Source organism: Montipora capricornis, chromosome 4, assembly GCF_036669925.1.
Source record: "Montipora capricornis isolate CH-2021 chromosome 4, ASM3666992v2, whole genome shotgun sequence".
NCBI classification, from domain to species: Eukaryota; Metazoa; Cnidaria; class Anthozoa; order Scleractinia; family Acroporidae; genus Montipora; species Montipora capricornis.
The window spans coordinates 15,829,277-15,851,238 of record NC_090886.1 but is presented as its reverse complement, the minus strand read 5'-3'; the positions used below and the strand labels follow the sequence as shown (position 1 = coordinate 15,851,238).

Genomic DNA, 21,962 nt, shown 5'->3' with positions numbered 1-21,962 from the left:
TACTTGTTCTTGTCACTGCGATGATCTTGAGCTCTCTCTTCTTGTTTGATTTGTACATTTCCAGGGTTGCAACCTGCACAAAACAAAATAACATGTCATTAAACGCAACGAAAAGTAAATGGTTTAAATACTTAACAAATCAACATCTATTTCCTTGATATAGTTTTACAACTCTTGTTATGTAAACTTGAAAGGAGGAGAATAGCTGGTGAATTGAAAAAGAAAACACTATTTTTTTGACGAGTCACCACATGAAATTTATTTTTATCCTCCCAAAAAACGAAGTTTCATTCATTCAGTCAGTCAGTCAGTCAGTCAATAAAACAACAGACACTCAATAAATAAACCATTCATTTGGTCATTTATTTAATCATTCAGTCACTGATATTCAGTCATTCATTCCATCAGTCAGTAAGTAAGAAATTCCCTCAAGCAGTCGTTCATTTTCTAGATATTCAGTCAATGAATAAGCCAGTCATACTTTCTTTACTCCAGTCACTCATGCAGTCAATTATTCAGACATTTATTTAGTCAGTCAGTCAGTCAGTCAGTCAGTCAGTCAGGCACTCCCTCATGCAGTTTTTCATTTTCAATTCATCAATCAATCAATGAATCAATCAATCAGTCTGTCAGTCAAAAAATCAATCAAGCATTCACTCCCTCATAAGATGTCCTTCAGTTTTCAGTGAGTTATTCAATAATTAAGACAGTCAGTAAGTCATTTACTCAGTTCTCCAATTAATCAATCAACAATTCATTCATCCAGTCAGTCAGTCAGTCAGTCAGTCAGTCAGACTAGAAATCACTCAGGAATTCTGTCATTCATTCATTCATTCATTCATCCATTAATTCAGTCATTCAATCAGTCAGTCAATTATTCAGTCATTCAGTTAGTCAGTCAAACAGCCAGGCATTCCCTCAAGCAGTTCTTTAGGGTTTCATTTAGTCAGTCAATAAATCAGTCAGACCTTTATTCAATCAGTCAGACTCAGGCAAACGATCCACCACTGACAACCAGTCATTCAGCTAAACAATCAGTCCATCTGTCAACTATTCAGTCAGTCAGTCGGTGAGTCGATCAGCCAACCCATAAGTCAATCGATTTGTTTAGTCAGTGTGGCCATCAGTCAATTATTACATCAGTTAAGCAGTCATTCAGTCAGTTGACCATTCATTTAGCCAATCAGTCAGCGGTAAGTCACTAAGCTAGTCAGTCAGTTGGTCAATCAGTTAGCTATTTAGTTAGTCAATCAATCAACCAATCAACTAATTTATTATTCATTCCAGTAGTCAATCAGTCAGTCAGCCAGCTAGTGCGTCAGTCAGTCTGTCCATTCTTCCTTAGGTCGATCATTTCTTTGGACGGTCAGGAGGATGAGGCAGGATGTCAGTCAGTGATGCTGTTAATTGGTCAGTCAGCCAGTCTCATTTATGATGTTTATAGCGGAGCTCCACTCGCCGAGGGCGCGCGCGCGGAATACCATGGGTAAATACCATGGGTAAGAAAATAAGGCAACCCAGATGTGCGAGAAGATTTGGTTTTGCTCTCCGCATGACCGTACGACCGTACGTACGTCACGGCATCCCTCCGTGTATGACCTGATGTGACCAGTATCAAGTGACCATATAACGAGCTTACCAAGTTCAGTTGGTTTTTAAAGTGGACCGCTCACCAGGTACTGGGCTTCAATTGGATCGCAGGCTCAAGCCACATTAAGTTGTTGTATGATGATGATGATGTTAATGACGACGATGACAATGATGATGATGATGGCTAAGCGACGGCGACAGTAACGACGATGGCGGCCATGAAGATGATGAACGAAATGATGGCGATGATGATAATGATGATAATGATGAAGAAAACGTTTGCGACGGCAACGATGACGATGATGATACAGATTATGACGAGGATGATGATAATGATAATGGTGATGATGATGATGATAACGACAGCGAGGACGACGGCGACGGAGATGGTGACGATGATGATGATGATGACGATGATTGAGCAAAGATATATTGCTCAATTACCATTCCCCCTAGGCTCGCTTGCGTGACCAAAGTGGGTGGTTCGACTAACTCAGAAGGGACTGCAAGCAGTCTAGTCATCATCATCTTTTCCTCCGATGGATGATTATCATGAACAGCACAACATCATCATTATCATCATCATCATCATCATCGTCGTCTTCGTCGTTTATGTGCCTCTTGTAATGTTGCAGCCTTGATGGTGTGGAGAGGACATCTTCGGGCCGATTTACATGGTGGCATTTTGGCGCCGGCGAAAGGCTTACGACAGGTCTATGATATGACTTACGATTGTCGCAGCGTTTTAAAACATGTTTTAAGATGCTACGACATTTTCACTGAAGTACACGACAATCGTAAACGAGTTGTAAGCCTGTCTTAAGCATGTTGCATTCGACAAAAATCGCACCGTGTAAATCGGCCGATCTAGTGTATCAAGACACAGTTACACTTTGCAATTCACTAGCAACTTCTCTCCCAGTTTTTTTGCGACAAAGGTTCACATATTGCGGAGCAATTTTCTCGACGAGTTGTACACTGGGCAACGTTTCTTGCGAATTGTATCGTTTTTGATGATGACATGAGGCCGGGGGAACATTTTCATAGGCTGTTACACTACGCAATGATCCAAAATGTGTTGAAACTTTGTGGAAAGTAGAACTCAAGTTTCCTTTTTGCAACGGTTTGTACAAGTTGTCTTGCAACGGTTTTAGTCGTTGCAAGGTACCGGTATGTTACATTGGAACTTAGTATATGCTAAAACTGTGGATAGCCTTGAAGGCACGCTGTGATTGGCTACTCAATTTCCGAATATCCTTTGTTAGTATATACTAAAACAGTGGATAGCGTTGAACTCGCGCGCTGATTGGCTCGTCAAACTCCGGATATCCTGTTCTATTTACCTCCGAGCAACTCAGGAAAAAATGGCGTCCCGACTTGCATCCGTGACAAGTGAAGAAAACATACAAATTAATTTTTTGTGGTGTATATTATCTCACTGCCTTAGAATACAGTGTCGGTGGCTAGGGTTGGTTTTTTTCCTCGCCGCTTCGCGGCACGGTAAATATCCACCACTAGCCATCTCCACTTCGGTGAATAGTTAACTATTCACCTCCGAGCAATTCGCGTAAGATTTGCACTCAAAAATCTTGTAATTGTTGCAGGAATAAATGAGTTAAATCTTCTTTTTGTGCTATTTTATCCCACTGTTTTAGTAAATATTAAAACAACTATTTACCTCAGGGTCGGTGGCTGGTGGTGGATAATTGTCAATTATCTCGCCGTGGCGTTGCGAAACAAGTTGCACAAAAAGTTGCACAGTGTAAAAGCGCCTTAAAGGGTTTACTTAATGTCCCCATTAACCCTTTAACTCCCAGTGGCCATTTATTGATTTTACTCTGTCTAACGCCAGACGATTTTAATCGTCAATGCAAATAACCCCGCATATGACGCAGAAACCGGGAATCGAACCCGGGCCACCAAGGTGGAAGCCGAATGCTCTAACCATTACACCATCTCTGCTCAGTCAAATACTACAGTAATGCTATACACCTTATTCCAAAATGGCCGTCATTGTAGTAGTCTTTTGTTTGCATACAACTTGGCCCTTATGGCCTCGTTCAAGGTTAAATATTCCTTTGAATTTTACGTTTGAAAGCGAGGCCATAGGAGCCAATTTGCATGGAAACAAAACTAAAATGGCGGCCACTTTGGAATAAGGTGTATAATAAAGCCATAGCCATAGTAACATCTCGAGGCATGATGTCAGTATTTTTAAACGAGGACCGTGTTTTGTCGAATGACTAGAATAATTGTGGCAGAGATCTTAGCCAACACTGAAAAGCGTTTGAATAAATAGATAATAAAGATATAGTATATGTCCTATCCCTTTCTTACCTTTTGTGGCTCATAATAGCAAGCAGTACTTTCTATTCGGCTTGCATGGCAGCGTCCGGTACTTTTTCTTTCCTTTTGTTCACGAGTACGTCTCTCTTGTTTGTCAGATGAACGCAAACGAGTCATTGCATCAAGGTGACATCCTGTGTCGGCTAAATGAAGTGCAATGTGCTGCAACGAAAGTAGATTTTATTCATCATTATTGTTCGAAAGCCGATTAACTTAATCCGGGATTATCGTTAACTTAAGTTTCTTTTGCTCATTTTTGTGTTTCGAGGTTGGCTTCCTCCAATGTAAAATGTTGCCGAATGTCAGAGCTGAGCACTTTTGGGAGTAGAGAAATAAACTCCTTAGTTTCAATCTAAGGTTAGCGTTAAACGGATTTTAAACAACCGGGGCAATGTTGTGAAGTAGGAAATCTCTTTCCGTGGGCCCAATTTGATTTTTTTTTGGTTTTGTGAATAAACAACTAAATGTCGTGGAAGCAGGACAAATCATATAACTATGGAAAATCAGAATACTGCGACTTATCCATCGAGATCTTTGTTATTCCCTTGCTTCCCTGTGAGCTCTATATATAGCAAAATTACACAGCGTGTGCCACACGATTTCGCTTTCTTTTCGCGTGTGGCATCTCGTGAATTCTCAAATAGAGAGCTTGCTCGAAGATTGGCGAATCACAACAGAGAGAGGGACAAAAAGCAACCAACCACAAGCCGAGTCAACGCCTTTCTTATCATCGGACTAACAGATTTAGAATGTTGTATGATGACACCAGAACGTAGTTTCTAATAGCTAGTTTTTATTTGTTCCTGCTTTTAAAATCGCTTATAATTGAACGATTTTCGTAAATGTGAGTCACCATGATTACATAACTTAAGGTACGGAAAAGGGTTTTAATATAGAGAAAAATAAATAAATAAGACAGACAGACAAGACAAGTCAGACAGATCAAACAAATATTTGATTTGATTTGATTTGCGTTAATTGTTAATTTCAGTTTATAGTGTCCCCAATTGGTGCTCCAATGCTAGAACGACTAGTAGATGTCGAGTTATTTGGGCTTACAGTGGTCTTCAATGAACAACACGTGTTTACTTCAAGACGCCATTTAACTAACTTTAACAATACTTCATGTAAGCTAACACAACATCTCCCCGCGGCCCCCCCCCCCCCCCCCCAAGGTTTAAGAGTATCTAGGGAAACGAACAGAGCACGAGAAGTCTGACAAATGATCTACGTAATCTTATAACATAATGAAATCTCAAGCTAAACCTAGATTTTCTCTTACTTTCAACGATGGTCTTATAATTCTCTTGGGCCTAGTGGCTAGAATGGGTGTTACAGGGGGCATTTGAATGTCTCCCTTAGTAACAGGAGTGTCCTTCCGAACAGGTGTTGCTACCTTGCCTTCTGTGGGAACTTGGCTCACCATTGGTGTCGGCCGCTCATGTTGCTCCTGCTGATTTGGCATTGGAGTAAGGTGAATACGGTTTCTTCTTATCGTGCTGGTCGGTGTTTCAACTTTATATCCCATCAGCAACTGGGCAGGGGAGAACTTGCATGCTAGTGGTATTGATTGGTAGGCGAGTAATGCTTTAGCAGGGTCTTTTTCCTTTGTTAGAAGAATCTTCACAGTTCTAAATCCCCGCTCAACTTCTCCATTTGCTTCGGGAAATCTAGGGCTACTTGGGCTATGCTTGAATTCCCATTCCTTAGCAAAGTAGGAGAATTTTGCACTGTCAAACTGAGGACCATTGTCAGATCGCACTTGCTCTGGGATCCCATGTCTTGCAAATATAGACTTAAGTGCCGTAATGACCTCACTTGACTTTGTGGTGGTCTGCATAGCTGCTACTTCATCGTACCTAGAGAAGTAGTCTATAACGATAGGTAATCAACACCTTTCAGGTCAAAGACGTCTGTGGCTACGACTTGCCAGGGACGGTCGGGTAAGGGTGTCGTGACAACCGGTTCAGGCTTGTTTTCTCTCTGGAGAGCGCAAACTCTGCATTGATGCACCAGATCCTGGATTTCTCGGCTGAGTCCTGGCCACCAAACAGAGTTCTTGGCCCGCTCACGGCACTTAGCGGGCCCTTGAGGGCCTTCGTGGATCTTGTCAAGTATCTCGAGACGCATGGAGGAAGGGATTACGATCCTGGATGCTTTGAGCAGAAAGTTCTGCACCACAGACAGCTCACCCCTACTTCACCAATAGGGTTTCATTGCATCGTTTAATGATTACTTGTCAGGCCATCCCTCACAGCAGTAAACTTTGATCTGCCTGCAAACAGGATCCTCTTCCTGTGCTTCCATGATCTGCTGTAATCGTGTGTCGGAGGCAGGCAGGGATGAGATCGCGCTTCCAATGTGTGCGTGCATGTCGTCATCGTCAATTGTTGACTTCACTGTTTGGTTTAGCGTTTGGAGTCTTGAAAGCGCATCAGCTACGTACATCTTCTTTCCGGGGACATGCTTGATCTCCTTGAAGTGGAATCTTCTCAGTCGCATTATTAATCCTTGGATTCTCGGAGGAAGTTGATCCAGTGTGTGAGTACTCAGGAGTGCCACCAGGGGTTTATGGTCTGTTTCCACAGAGATTGATTTTCCCACTATGTATCCCCAGGATCGTTCGCACGCCCAAGTGAGCGCAAAGGCTTCTTTTTCGATCTGTGCAGATCTGGTTTCGGTGGGAAACATCGCTCGTGACATGAATGAGACTGGCCGCCAGGAGTCGTCAGGTTGGAGTTGGAGAAGTACCCCTCCTAGGCCAAAGGATGAAGCATCGGCTGTCACTTTGGTTTCCTTGTTTGGATCTTACAGAGCCAGCACTGGAGCCTGCGTGAGGTCAGATTTGATCTGCTCAAATGCTTTTTGTTGCTCTCTTCCCCATGTCCATTGGTTTCCTTTTTGAAGAAGGTCTCTGATGGTCTTTGTCTTGTCAGCGAGGTGCTCCTAAAACTTGCTTAGTTGGTTCACCATGCCACGAAATGTTCTCACTTCTTGCACGTTTTGAGGTGGCGGTAGGTCTACAATTGCTTGTAGCTTTTCAGGATCTGCCTCAATTCCACTCAGGCTTATAGCGTGTCCCAGGAACTTGACTCTATCTGTGCTGAACTGGCATTTGTTTAAGTTGAGTGTCACGCCAGCTTCGACCAGACGCTTAAGTACAGCGTGTTCAGTCTGGTCTTTGACATGGACTAAACAGTCGTCTATGTTGCACTCCACGCCATCCAATCCCTGGAGGATAAGATTCATATTCTTCTGGAATTTTTCAGAACCAGAACTGCTTCCGAAGGGCAACACATTGAAACAAAAACGGCCCCACGGTGTGATGAACGTTGTCAGCGGTCTTGATTCCCACGCTAGCTTTGTCTGCCAGAATCCTGAGTTCGCGTCAAGTTTAAAAAAAACTCTAGAGCCTGCCAATCTTCCGAGTGTTGTATCTACTGGAGGAAGTGGGTGGTTTCCTTAATACACTTTACAGATTTACAGATCAAAACACTTTACTTGACTAAAAGTTAGTTAACAACGCCAAAATATGCCACTAGAGAAACCTGTGCCATTTTTTTACAAAAGCACTTTGGGTATTTGTCATGACCGAAATGTATTTTTCCACTCTTAATTTTTCATGAACAGAATTAATATAGTCTGCAAATTGAAACTTTATATTTTCCTCAAGCGCATTACTATACATTTGTGCCATCAAAGAATAACTAGTGGGTTCCATCTTTTAACAAAGGCACTACCTTTATCACTAAGAAATCAAGTAATTTCCTTAAATTTCAATTGATCTCACGTATTTATACCACATCATTTTTGTTGAAATTTTTAACCCTAACGAATGTTGTTAATTGCTCTTTTTCTGGTTTTATAGCATGTTTGTATCTATTCATACGTCGCCTTCCAACATTGTTGTCATTTATGTCAATATGTACATGTTTCACCGTTAATCATCCCACACTTAGCCAGCACAAATCATTACCCAAATATTTAGCAAAGTTTTGAGTTTTCGATCAAATATTCTACTTGAAACTTTGTTGGAAGTATCAAATGCTGGATTTTTTGGAAGTTTGAGAGCCACCTCAACCATTTGACTCACGGGATTGATCAGTATGTCAATTCTCCATTCAATTCCATTACGCTGTCAGGCATACAAGTATTGAGAATGAACATTATAATCAGCTGAAGTGTATGATCCTAATAGAGCGCCAAATTCTCATGACCAGCTAACGAAGAAATCTATGGAAGTAGTTAGGAGAATGAAGTTTTAGATCTAGGGAGTCAAAGAGTTAAATTAATGTTTTTAGCCAATCAACAAGCAATTAGAAGTTAGCTCCAAGTACGTATTCCCCATGCAACGAAATGATGATCAATACTATTAATACGCTCAGTCAGCACTGGTTTCAGCTAGCAACCCTAGCAACATACGCAAAATCAATAACGTTTAATTCGATCATTAATCCGTTTGTTAAGTCAGTGTAGACACTGTAGGTTCTAAAGTGAGAGGGACTTGGAGTATAGCCTTAGTTTCTTGAAGTTAAAACTGAATTAAAAACCTTTTTTGGCAGACAAAATAAAAGCGTTTTCAAATGGAGATTAAAAAAAAAAATAGTGTGAGCCTGTACAGTCAAGTACATGATGAGTCCACAAAGGGCAATCAATTTATGCAAGCAATATATAGCAAGATCCAGCCATTGTGTAAAAGTCATAAAAGTGCTGATGAAGCTGGCCGTATCGAAGGAGAACTCTCTGATATCAAATTTCCGCAAACGAATGGAATCATTACGTGAATTGTGCATCCTTTGAGAGCTTCCTCGGCGCTAACACAACAACAATTAAATCTTCCTGGTATTGCAATTAAAAGACACCGTGTGATTTTGTTGCACACAAAAATTAATGCTGTTGCTATGCTAAAACCTCAAGCGTAGAGGAAAATGAGGGAGGCCCTTTTGAAAGGCATTCAAACACTTGAAACTTTATGTATGTAAATAACGATTCGTGGACGTTATTTTATAAGCCAGAGTGCTATCACAACGATTAGTATTGAAAGAAGGGATCATGGCCAGAAGAAAAGTTATGTTCGTGTTCCTAAGAGCAATATTGATGCTATAAACACTGACTTCCATTCAGAGTGGGGCCTTTATTAGTCCTTTCCAAAGCGGCCAAAAAGGGCCATGGACTGTAAGGTAAGCTAAAGCTAAAAAAGGATATTGTTAATCAAGCTCAAAGATTACGATTTTTGTTTAAAAACAACCTGAACATTGAGATTCCGGTTATTTAACAATTATTCGCAGAAAGGCTAAGTGATTATCGGTGAAAATTCACCGAGACGAAGTCGAGGTGAATATTCACCGATAATAACTGAGCCTGAGTCGAATAATTGTTTTAGTATAAATACACAGGTGATTATTTCAAAAAAGCGAAAAAAAAAAATTTCAACGCGAAACCATCTTCACTTACAGTGGCAAAACAACTACTGGCAGCCATTTTGTCCGTCGAGGTGATTATCGGCTGATAATCCGAGATAGCGAGCCAATGAGAGCGCGCGATTTTGTATAATAGCCCCATATCACTCAATGTCCAAACAGAAGATTTTGCCCGTCGAACCACTCATTCAGTGTGAGGCTGGACGGGCAAAGACAATGCAAAGACGAAGCCTTTATTCCCCACGGACTCCAAAATGGCCGCCGCGTGATAAAGGTCAATCACCTGTGTATTTATACGAATTAGCGTTACAAACAAATGCTGCTAGTAAGCTTGATATCAGAAGAGAGACCTGCATGGAAAACAGTGGTAGTTTGAAAAGACCGTGTCATTCTATTGAGAGTATATTGGACATTGGACCATCTTTAGTTGAGGGTAATACAACAAAAATGCTGCAACCTTTGAAAACATCATGCCACCCATGTAGAACCTTTATCATCTCGCCAAGAACGGAAAAATTATTAGTTTCATCCATACCAACATTTTGTATAGTCTTATTTGTGAGTTGTCTATACTACATTTCAAAATTCTCCTACTATCATAATAATATTGGATCAATTAAGCTTTAAAACGACTTCTCTTTTAAGAGCCTCTATTTCTCTTCGCGTTTGCATAGCAAGCGCTTTGGTATAGATGAAAGGAAATTGTCAAATGTTTTAGATTCTTTTGGCAGTGTACCGATAAAAGTTGATTGTATTAAACAACTTTGACACAGACGATCAAAATTAAAGCATATGTGTTGCGTAAACTCCTACCCAGATTGATTTTCCTTTTATTATTTATTTAAAGTAACATAAAGTAAAGTGCGACGCGACCATATTTAACGTCGATAACTCGTAACAGTAATTCAACTAACAAACCCGAGGCCGACGGTCGGTATTTAAAGCTACTTAAGCTACACAGCTATTTATTTGTTCATTCATTTTAGTCTTTATTTTACAGTTTTGTTTCTATCTTCGCAAACTATGCTTGCAAAGAGGAAACAGTTTATACCATCTCTCGACCTATCCAGCCATAAAACCGACTTTAACAGGCCATAAGGACGCAAGAAGGGAAGACAGCGAGGGCAATAAGATTGTATCAGAGAAATTAAAAGAGGACTTTACAACTGTACGCTGAGCGTGAATAGTAAAGAATGGCAAAGAGATGCATGTACAAGGGAGAGAATCATTCGTTGGGGTGAATGTTAAGCTCGAATCAATGAACGCTCATTGTCTATTAATGGCAAATAAAAATGATTGGGAATGAAAGAAACATTCGTCTCTCACATTTGATGAGTAATTCTCGGTATTTTGACATGTAGCATAATTGGCTGGTGGAAGACACATTTACTCGATTAATTAAATACAGTGGCTCCTAATTTTTTTTCGTTCCCAGGACCTCTGCCTTGATTTCTGAGCTGGGGCGGGAGAATTAAGGTGCCAAGTTCTGGGTAAAAGGTTTCCCAGGATGCACATCAAATATCATTAAATTTCCGATATAAACAAAATCCTGAAGAAGATTTCACTGCAGCAGGATACATCCTTGACTTGCGAACTGTTATTGATTGCTTGAGCTGTTTAGTCATGAAAGTTTCCATAGGCGAAAAGATATAGCACTGTCGCTTTTTGCCTTAGCGTTTTTCCCAAAGCAAAGTTTAAGTGCATTTGAACAGAGTTAGTAGAGAGGACTGGTAAGGATAGTCGGCGAACTTCAAAGAGTCAAACAATAGAGTGCTTTCTGATGTTCAATGTGCAAGTCACGTGACTCTGTCCGTGCTCAACAAACCAAGATAGCGGCTGGAAGAGATGAGTTATTTCCTTTTGGTAACGACTTTAAGGTGGCTTTTTATATTTTAGAAGAAAACTAAGACTTGGAGGAGCAATTTACAGCTACATCTAACGATGTAAGTCGAAAATTAACTAGACTAACTCTGATTTGAAATGACGAATCCAGGTTGTGCACTCAATCTCGCCAAACCCTCGTCGCTAAAACATAAAAAAGCATTAAAAAGCACATATCTCAAGGTGGACTTATTAAGAAACTCTTCCCTTCATTTTTTCCGTCAATAAGCCTTCCTTAACAGGAGGTTGAAATTGGCAGGCACATGCCAGCGCAGTAAACCTGTCTTGTTCAGTTGTTATCACTGGCAAATTGTACTTTTATAACAAGCCTTCCCCACCCCCCAAAGTACGAACGACGTTCATTGTACACTGGAGGCCTCAGCTGCAAGCGTGCGTTTCTTAAAAGAACCGGAAACCTCTAATAATAATAATAATAATAATAATAACAACAACAACAACAACAACAACAACAAAGTATTTGTCAGCGTATTTAAAACTCTCAGTGCGCTTACAGTGGTAAGCTATAAAACTCAATTATATTTACAATCTTATGTAACGAAAAACTAACTAAGTAAAATTATGTAACTGCCTAAGAGTGAAAATAATCACAAAAAAGAAACGTTTTAAGTTTCTTCTTAAAAATAGTTACAGTCTTAGACGTTTTTGGAGATTTAGGCAGACTATTCCATAGCTTCGGGGCGCAATAAGAGAGGGTTCTGTGACGTAAGTGGCTGTCATGACGTTCGGAACTTGTAAAAGTAAATGATCGGAAGAACGTAAAGAACGAACTGGTTTATAAGAACTGATCAGCGAAGTAAGATAGCAAGGCAATTGTCCATTCAGAATTTTATAGGTTAAATCTTAAAAGTTATGCCTGACCTTACAGGAAGCCAATGCAGGTTCTTAAGCACTGGGGTAATATGGTCTCTCCGACTGCTTCCTGTGACTAAACGAGTTGCGATATTCTGAACCCGTTCTAGTTTTTCGTACTCAACCGTAGGAAGTCCATAGAGAATACTATTGCAATAATCGACGCGGGAAATCACAAAAGCACTTAAATTACGTTTAAGATTACTTTGGGACATGTACTTTCTGATTAGACTAATTGATCTTATTGCCGAATAGCTTTTTAGCAAGTATCATTAACATGCCGTCTTACATTAAGTTCCTTGTCTAGTATTATACCTAAGTCCCTTACCTCATCAGACAGTTCAATTATCGTGTTACCAAATGAAAATAGAGAAAGGACAGGATTACGAACAAAGCGAGAGGTAAATTGGGTAACTTCTGTTTTTCCAGGGTTACATAGCAACATGTTTTGAGTGTTCCAGTCCATTAACACAATTCCACAGAGTAGCTAATTCCGAGGATGGATTGTTGTTGGGTTTTATGGCAATATAAATTTGCGAGTTGTCAGCATAGATTATGGAGTTGAGGTTTCGCAGCAACCATATCTTGGAGGGGCGCAACATATAAACAGAAGAGAAGAGGTCCAAGGATTGACTCTTGGGGAACACCAAAATCCACAGGGAGAGAATTAGATATGATAGGTTGCGTGCGCCCACTTAAGTAGGATGAAAACCACTCTAAGGGAACTGACCAAAGAATCCACGGCTTAATACGATCCAAGCCTGGTTATGAATCATAGTAGAGCTAGTTCCCAGGAAAATGTGTCAACCGGAGATCGTCTTCAACTCATCCCTATTAAAAACGCGTAGGACCTCGGTAGGCTGATCTTTAGCGAGTACTTTCCTTCCGGCAAGCCACACATTACATTGAAGCGGGCTAAGAAATTGTTCGGAATAGCAGTGTTATGTTCTTTGCAATAATACCTGTAAATAGATGACGCCTTTTGACGGTGTCCCTCAACGCGCGCGTGAAGGTAGCCCTTTGTGTACCCGACATAACCTGCATCGCGCAGGTCACACTTGAATAAATAAACAACGCATTGCTGGGTTACGATGTTAGGCTTGGGACTTGTTTACTTGAGCTTGCGGCTAGTAAACACGGGTTGAATGGTCTTTTGCACCTTGCTGCTAAGATCTCTAAGTTGTCGTTTGACAGACACTGCAGCATCCTGATCTTTATAGGGGATAACTATCCGGATAGCGTCATCGGTAAAACTTTTCCTGAGCAATACACCGTCTTTCCACATGCGCGTAAAAACTTTTGTACATTATTTCCCGTTGTTTGCAAGTTTGTGACTTGAAATGAGCTAATCTGTACTTACATAGAAAGGTCTTCCTATAATTCAGACAAAAAACTAATTAGGGTAACAGTTAAACTGTATCAGGGTTTACATAGATATGCGTCTGAACTAAGAGCTGCTACTTCCACTGTTACCCTCCCGGATTCTCTAAGAAATGCGCTTTTAAACTGCTATAGCCATAGCGGCAAACACAGTACAGAATTTTCTTCGTTCCAAGTTTAACCAAGTTTATTCACACATACATATCTCATTCACACATACGTTTCGGATACAACATGAATGTAGTACTCAAGCTCTGTGGTGGACGCAAACTTTGGTCTTTTATACCCATTGGGGTAACGTTTCCGGCACACGACGCTCTGGGGCGAGTTGTTTGGTCGAAATGCATGACAGAAAACTCTGTATCGTTGCCAAGGAGGCGTTGCCGTTTCACTCCATCTTTGTCTCATGGAGCTGGAAGGAAGAGAACTCGCTTTAAGATGTGGGAAACGTGAATGAAATGGTGCAAGGCCGTGGGGACAGTGATTCTGTTCTGCTTGCCACGCTGAGGGTTCTAGCCTAAACGATGTTCCATTGAGGTTAACACTTTTATCGCCTTGGCGGTTTTCATAAACAAGCGTTCGTACCGACGATCCTCTGGACATTCTGTTGGGGGTAGTGATCGGAGGTTTTGTACCAGAAAATTTGCTGTCAATACTTTGAAAACTCGACTTCCCAGCCGCCTTTTCGAGCCTGCCACGTGGGTCTCGTATGAGAGGGAATGTGAACTAGTTTTCTAATTCAATATGGCTGAGCATATCACGCTCTCTCATTGGTTCATTAAGATTTCGTCGCAGCGACTTGTTGCCAGAAGTGTACACACGATGCGACAACGCTGCTTTCGCTAATTTTGTCGCTGCGATAACTCGCACGAATTCAAACTGCTTTGAATTCGTGCGACTGATCACGGCGACAAAATTCTGCCGCAGCGACAATGATCTTCATGAAATTAACTGTGTCACACAAGGCGATTTGTTGCGGCGACTTGTCCACGCGACGTGTCGCAGCTACTTATCGCCTAGTGTGTCCCGGCCTTTACGAAGAACGTGAAAACAAGGCAGCGAATTTGAATTTTCTGCCGTAACTTCAACACCGCACCTCCTACTCAGTTCCTGGAAAGTTGAGCTAGGTTTTAGAAGTTAGACAAACAGACATAATCACGAAAAAAAATTAATTAACCCGAACTTGCAATTTAAAATGATGTTTTCGTTATTGTCGCGTCGTAGATCTTAAACTCCGTATTTAGCAAGATTCACTTTTTTGTGATTATCTTTCAAATCGTTTATGGGTCTCTTGAACAGAATTTTGCGCGGTAAAATAATGAGAATCCCATGTTCACATGACAAATCATGTGATATAGTTTGGTGTCACAACTAGCAGATGAGCTTATCGGTAACAGGTTGCAATTGAGAAAAGTCTGGTTTTCACTTACGACCATTTTGGAACATGCACAATACTCAATTCTGAGCGCCCATTTTGCTTGGCCCCCTATCACAAAATGATTGTTTTGTTGAACGTAGTAATCTGGCCAAGTTCCGTGGTGCTTTATCACAAACCGAACAACTTGGCCTGTCAGGGTTTGTACTCTTAAGAGTTTTTCCAATTCCATGACTTAAACCTTTTCATTTTCCCTGACTTTTTGCAGTTTTCCATGACCTAAAGTTTACCTAGCTGCCAGTTTCGAAATCATCCTTGTCTTTGGGGTATTTTCTGACATAACTCGTCTGCAGTTTATTTTGTCCTTGCTTCCACTTCTGCAATAATTTACGTACCACACGTAACTATAATTTTCCATGACTTTCCATGACCGTCAGAGCGAAGGGCTGATGCTCAAGCCTTTTTGGTTTTCACTTGCGACGCAAGCACTAGCACAAGTTCAAACGTAAGAGCGCTTATTTCATCGTGAAAACGGGGTTGACGCAAGCACAAGGATCAAAATATTTCCATTTCCTTGTGTTTGCGCTTCTGCATGCTTGCGTTCGCTTGCGTTGTGTGAAAACGAAACACAGCATAAGCACAAGGAATTTGCTATGTCTGGTCAATTGAAGCACTTGCTCCAGATTCCCGGCGTCTGAGCATTTGAACAAAATGGCGGATTCCGCGGTTGATTTTTGACGCTTATGTCGACGTTCGTTTTCACTTAGCATAAGCTACTTATGCTTGGGCTTGTACTTGCGTCGCTAGTGAAAACCAGGCTTCAAAGGAGTTCACTCCTTATCGACGCAGCACTGCAGATTTTTTGGATGACTCGCTCATATTGTACAACGAAAACAAGATGGAATAATCATAAAGATCTGTTTTGAAGTGACGTTTCCGTTGCCGTAGAAGCTTAATAGGGATGGCAACCGTAAGTGAGCGGTCTCCCTTTTAACTTGTCTTCACACAACCACATTTACATCTTTTCTCCATTAGAGATGATTAGTATAAAAATCTGGAGGACACCACTGCCCTGGCATGCGAAATATTCTCTTCCGGTTCTCGCCAGCGTTTCAAAAACGTGCGCACTTAAACTCGCTAATTCCCTAATAAGGAGCGTAAGCACGAGACGCTTTTGAGACGTGGACGGCAACCGGAAGTGAGCTGTTTTCTCTTTTGCTTCTTTTGACACTACCACATTTCTATTTTTAAGTATCTTTTCACTATTACAGTTGATTAGTTTAAAACTCTAGGAGACACTACTGTCTTGACATGCGAAATGTTTACTTCTGGTTGCTTGCCGTCCGCGTCTCAAAAACCTTGTGTGCTCAAGATCCCTAGTGAGCTTAAGCACGCGCGTTTTTGAGACGCGGACGGCAACCGGAAGAGAACATTTCGCGTGTCTGGGATTTTCGGGTGCCCACATTTTTTTACTAATCGTCTCTAATGGAGAAATGATACTTAGCAAATTATTGCAGCTTGATTTATCCCTCTAATGTCTGAGTTTCATGGCCCAAAATGCCAGGAAATGTATTTTCTGGCATTCAGTTTTCAAACATTTTCCAGGGTAGCATGCCCCCGGACCCCCCTAGAAGCGATGGGCTTTAGCCTTCGGACCCACAACCGTCTACTTTGCAAAAAACTCCAGCTGCTTAAAACCTTAAAGAAAACCCTGAGCTTTGGGTGCAAACAATGAGTGAAGGAAACCTCTGCACACAAAATAATGTCAGAAGCTTTTGTTATTCAATAAACGTTGACCCAGTCCCTTGGATTTGCATGTATTTTTAGAAAGCCAAGTCAAGTCAAGTCAATTTCTATTAATTTTAACTCAGAGAATAAATCATGTACATACAATGTAAAAGTTAGGATAATTTATACAGTAGTGTTACAACAAAATCGTGTAATACATATAATGCATATTGTAGAATAGAAAAGAATCGAATACAATTTCTATTAAACAATAAAAGGGGAAACGTTTTAGGGAGAAGAAAGAACAAATATACTTGAGGTACTATTGTTGTGTGTGTAGAGTTTGGGACAACTAAATAGTTGGTAAACTAATTGAGTCAGGAATATAAATGACAATAACAAATTTAATTTAATCTGATACCACTGTCACCTGAACCGCCCTGGACCGCCCATTGACAAGTAAGATCGTCTGGTGTTAGACAGTCTGAGAGTAAAATATGTTAAGTCCCACACCTCGGAGTCATGTGTTAAAAAGTAATACTTCTCACTTTAAATTTAAAAGAACAAAATGTGCAACTTTGAGTGCTTGTAAAAACACCAATTCTTATCCTAGAACAGAGCAAATTAAAAAAAATTTCACTTCATAGGCATTTTATTAAAAGAACTATCTATCACACTATCCCACAATTGGCAAAAGCTAATCTAGAGAGGAAGTGAACTATGTAATTATCTATGGTTTGTACATGTACAAGGAAAGGAAATGTTAAACAAATATAGACATTTTATAATACTAATAACATTGTTGGTTATACAAAGAATTCATGCAAAGCATTCTAGAGTTAATAATTTATTATCATGATAGCATTTTCAGTTATATTGTACATATAATTAACTTAGTTTGTATTGATGAATAAAAGGTGGGAAATTACTTTTTGTATCAGGGATCAATAAGGCTCTTCATATTAAAGCTCCAAATATTGGAAAATTATAACAATGACTAAAAATAGAAAGCAGTAAAATACACTGTAAGAAGTAAACAAATATCCTTGACTTGCAATTAAGCTAAGAAAGAAAGCTATCAAAAGATTTCTTCATAGCTAATGATTTTACTTATTCTCATAACGTAGCACTGTACGTTTAATCAATCCATGATACTGTTAGGAGAAATTAGATGCTGAACCTTTCAAAGGAGATTTGTACGTAGTCTAACTAAAGAGGGCCAACAGCTTGCTTTAATTAGAAAATTAAACACTTTGCTCATAAGAAAACGTTCAAATTTACAACATTAATAAATGACGTTAGTCTCTTTCCATATTACTGATTAGAAAAATTAATTCCTCACCTTCAAAGTGGTCCCAAAATGATCTCTTGTTGTGTTGTGAACATATTTTGTGATCATTTTAACTTTCCCGTCGCCACATTCTTTCCTTTGTACCCATGAAACAATGTCTGTTGCCCTTGAAACACTTGCTTTATTCCAGGTTGCACACTTTAAAGCACAATTCTCCAGAATAATGCGAATCCAAATCAGCAGAGAGCTATTCTTTCCCCAGAAGAATGCACAACTGGACCCTCCGTGAGGGTACAGTGGGTTGCCTGTGGTACGTGCAGCGTTCCAGGCAATTTTTTTCAAGTTGGGGGGTCATTAAGACCATTTAATGGGTCACCCAGAAGTCATACCAGCAGAGTTTCTTTTGCTCACAAGTCCTCACACGTACGTACAACAAAACATATCCTTTTCTGAGGTTAAAAACCTGGCTACCGGCCTATTAATTAATCATTTGTCAGAAAGAAGAAATTCCTGTCCTCTTTAAAACATTGCTTACGTGTGGTAGTGAAGTAACACAGCGATTTATTCCTTAATGTCAACTGAGCTGTGTGTTGTCTTCCAGGAGATTCCAGTTGTCCTTGCGTAATATGTAGCTCTAACAGTGCTGTTTTGGTTTTGTCGATCATTGTAGTGCCATGGTAGAAGTCTTGGGTAAATAGCCTGAGAAGACATGTGGTTACTAGCAAAGTACTGAACCCAGAAAGATTGAAGAAAATAAATGGGAAGTGAAAAACATTGTCTTCTGGGATGACATGTTGACAGTTGTCTTTGCGTAATATGTAGGTCTAACAGTACACGATATTGTTTTGGTATTGTCTATCATTGTAGCGCCATGGTAGAAGTCTTAGATAAATAGCCCCTTGAGAAGACATGTGGTTACTAGCAAAGTACTGAACCCAGATAGATTGAAGAAAATAAAAGGGAATCGAGAAACATTGGCTTCTGGGCTGACTTGTTGATCATGCAACTTCTTTCCACCACAAGTGTAAGCGTGCACTGACTGCATCTGACAGCTTTGTAACCGAAAGTTGAAACCTAAAGTTAAATCATGTCCGGCAGGGTTAGTAACTGGATGGGCGACCTAAGAAATGTATCATTCAGTAACAGAAGCATTGGACCGAAAATTATATTTTAATGCTATCAAATGCGAACCAGGCAAGATACAGATTTTGTTAGTTTGCCTTAGGCAAAAAAATTATTGATGTAAAAGTAAATAAATATGGATACACAGTTTTTAAGAAGAGCAGAAGGAAGTTTCAGGACGGTCGATCGAGAATATAATATTTTGTCATCGGTAACAAAATTTACGACATGAAAATAACATTAAAAGTTACCAGCAGCGAAAAACATTTTGGGAGATTTTAGTTGTTTTGTTGTAATTGTACTTTTGGCTGCACCGAGTAAATTGCACATCGAATTCAGCGGGCGCAGTGATCAAGTTACCGCGGCATGTTTACTCGCGAAACAGTGAAGCATCTGTGTTAAATGATGCTTAGATACCAGGTTTTTGTTTTTGTTAGTTTTCTTTTTCTTTCAATTCTTATAAATTTTGACAAGAAATGTGCGAATTCAACACAAAGATCACAATCGCCCAACTCTCAGAGGTTGACCATTGTTTCTGGAAAGTCAAAAATTTACTCTCCAAGACAAGGTTATTTATCACCAGGTAATTCCATCGTTTTGGTAATAGTAGCTACTTTATTATTCATCGGCGTCACAATCTTTTGCCGATTTTGGGGGTCATTTTGTTGAAGCTGAAGCACGCTTCCAACAGACCTGTTTATTTTCGTGACTTATGCGTTACCACAAAAATTCTCCCCGTATCACATTTCAACACATGTCTGCAAATTTGCTAAGCTCGAAAATTACACAACGTGATAACTTTACAAAAGCTGGAAATTTCACAGAAATATTTTCCAGCGAAATATTTATCGAAACAAGCAACATATTTGCTATAAGAGGCAAGAAACCCTTCCTATTTCAGTTGCGTGCGTGCAAGCGAAACACACAATCACAAAGCATATGCAATTAAATATCTTTCTTACAATTCACATAAACCCTTTTCGAAAGAACCTTGACCGTACATAATAAAGCACAAAAGAGACAACAAGCTTTCATTCAAATAATTTTTCACTGTCACATTTCCAATTTTTTTTAACCTTTGCAGAGTTGAGTACAAAATGAATGTTACTTGCCAGACAAACGGGCAAACTTTAAATAGATGCGACTTCAGTAAACACTGTGAGACACAACAGAGATCACAGATCTACTTGTGGTGTTCGATTCCTTCTCTGTCTTTGTTGCACCCGTAAGTTACCAGAGAAATTTCCATTTGGTTTCAGTGTTGTACGTAACACCACCTTGGCGAAATATTAAAAGTACAGCTCATTTTGATTTCGGCTCGACGGGCGAAAGATTCACGCTGTCAAAGTCCATTACTCGTCGCTTTTAAGATTCCAGATCTTTATGTTTCACCGCCTGTCGTGACGTTCCATTCTTGAGCTCTATATGGGTATTTTTTCTTTAAATATGTACTAAAACGCCATTCGCGTTACAATGACTTCCGACGGCATTACAGGTTAATTGTACAGAGCAAGCTACGCATTACCCCAGCCCCCTCAAACCTAACAAAATACGCTCAGAAGACTCTATGCACAAAGACACCACTTAGCAGGGGAGTGACAGGCAAGACTTTTACCGACACGGAAAAAAATACTAAAAAAAAGAAAACGGAAATCTACCCATTTTCCGACTGGGATTGCCATAGGCAACCCAGTAAATAGCGACCCCGCCGCCATTTTTGTCAGTTACTAATATCACTAGGGCGCAGGTCACGTCCGTGACAAAAGCAGACGGTTACTAAGCTCCGTCTTAAAAAGTGGTCACAAAAAAATTTTTGTGGACTGCTTCCCTCCAAAACAAAATGGCGGACGTTAATGAGGTACCCGCCTCATTTGCATCAAATCCGTCATTAAGTAAAGCTATGATCTTCGCAGTTATGAACGCAATTTTTGCAATTGCGTAAAGAATCCTGAAAAGTTCAGCACTTCGACGGGGTTTGAACCCGAATAAACCTCGCGATACCGGTGCGCGTGCGACGCTCTAACCAACTGAGCTTCTCTACACAATTACAAAGAAGATCATAACTTCACTTGATTTCATATCCGCAGTTCATATATGATCCATTTCATATATCATTTCATCGTAAAATCCGTCATTTTTAATAAGGTGCCATTCCCATACAAACTCTCTATTTCCAATATGCAAAATTTATGCAAATGCTTTGCAGCCGTATCTGAGCGAGTTACACTACTGTGGTGCAGGCCATTGAAAGAAACATTCTTCGGTAGGAGAAGTTTGTATCACTTTTACACAGCCTTTAATTGACCGAATGCATAAATGGCGGCCAAAAATGTATCGTTTATGTGCTAATTAGACTCACTAGCCTCGCTCTCAAGCAACCTTTCTTTTGTATTTTATCCATGCAAATGAGGCTAGTGAGGCTAATTAGCACCTAAACAAAAGAATGTTTTTCGGCCGCCATTTATGCATTCGGTCTATAAAAGATAAATTTTCTCCAGCCTTTACGATTTAATTAAAGTGCTTCTGCGACGAAAATCAGTGGGGTTTTTTACTCGATTTTTTTTACCATTAGTTAAAGAGTAGACTCTAAAGTTCACAAAAAAAGGTGTCCACAGCTAACCTGACGATGATTTACATCTGTAAAGGCTGCCCGAAAGTGTACAAATTTAGCCCGCCATTACTCGAACGACAAGTACTTGAGGCCACAATTTTGTCAAGCGGCGTTCCCTCCATGACTTCATCTCATCATCCAGCGAAGTCTTTCTGCATGGTTTTTAGTAAATAGAGTAAGAAGAAATATTTTTTTCTTCAAGATCTCCGTCTTTTTCGTCAGAGGACGGTTCGGAGTTGAGTTCAGACAGGAGTAGTGCGATTTTCGAGGAAAGTGAGGCCAGTTTCGTACCCCATGACGAAGATTTAGAGCCACTCGCAACTCAAGAAGAAGCTGCCGCCTACAAGG

General features: G+C 40.2%; 1 long non-coding RNA gene across 2 annotated transcripts in view; it reads right to left on the bottom strand.

The window, feature by feature from the left end:
• Positions 1–20,741, bottom strand: part of LOC138045669 (uncharacterized) — a 161,291-nt gene extending 140,550 nt beyond the window's left edge. The window contains exons 1-2 of one of the 2 annotated variants that reach the window (XR_011131642.1): positions 20,693–20,741; positions 17,933–18,155 (exon numbers count right to left, since the gene is read on the bottom strand). This is a non-coding gene — a long non-coding RNA (uncharacterized lncRNA). Of the gene's footprint in view, positions 1–17,932; positions 18,163–20,692 lie in introns of both variants that reach the window. The other variant, XR_011131643.1, reaches the window with a different exon arrangement.
• Positions 20,742–21,962: the final 1,221 nt, after the last annotated feature.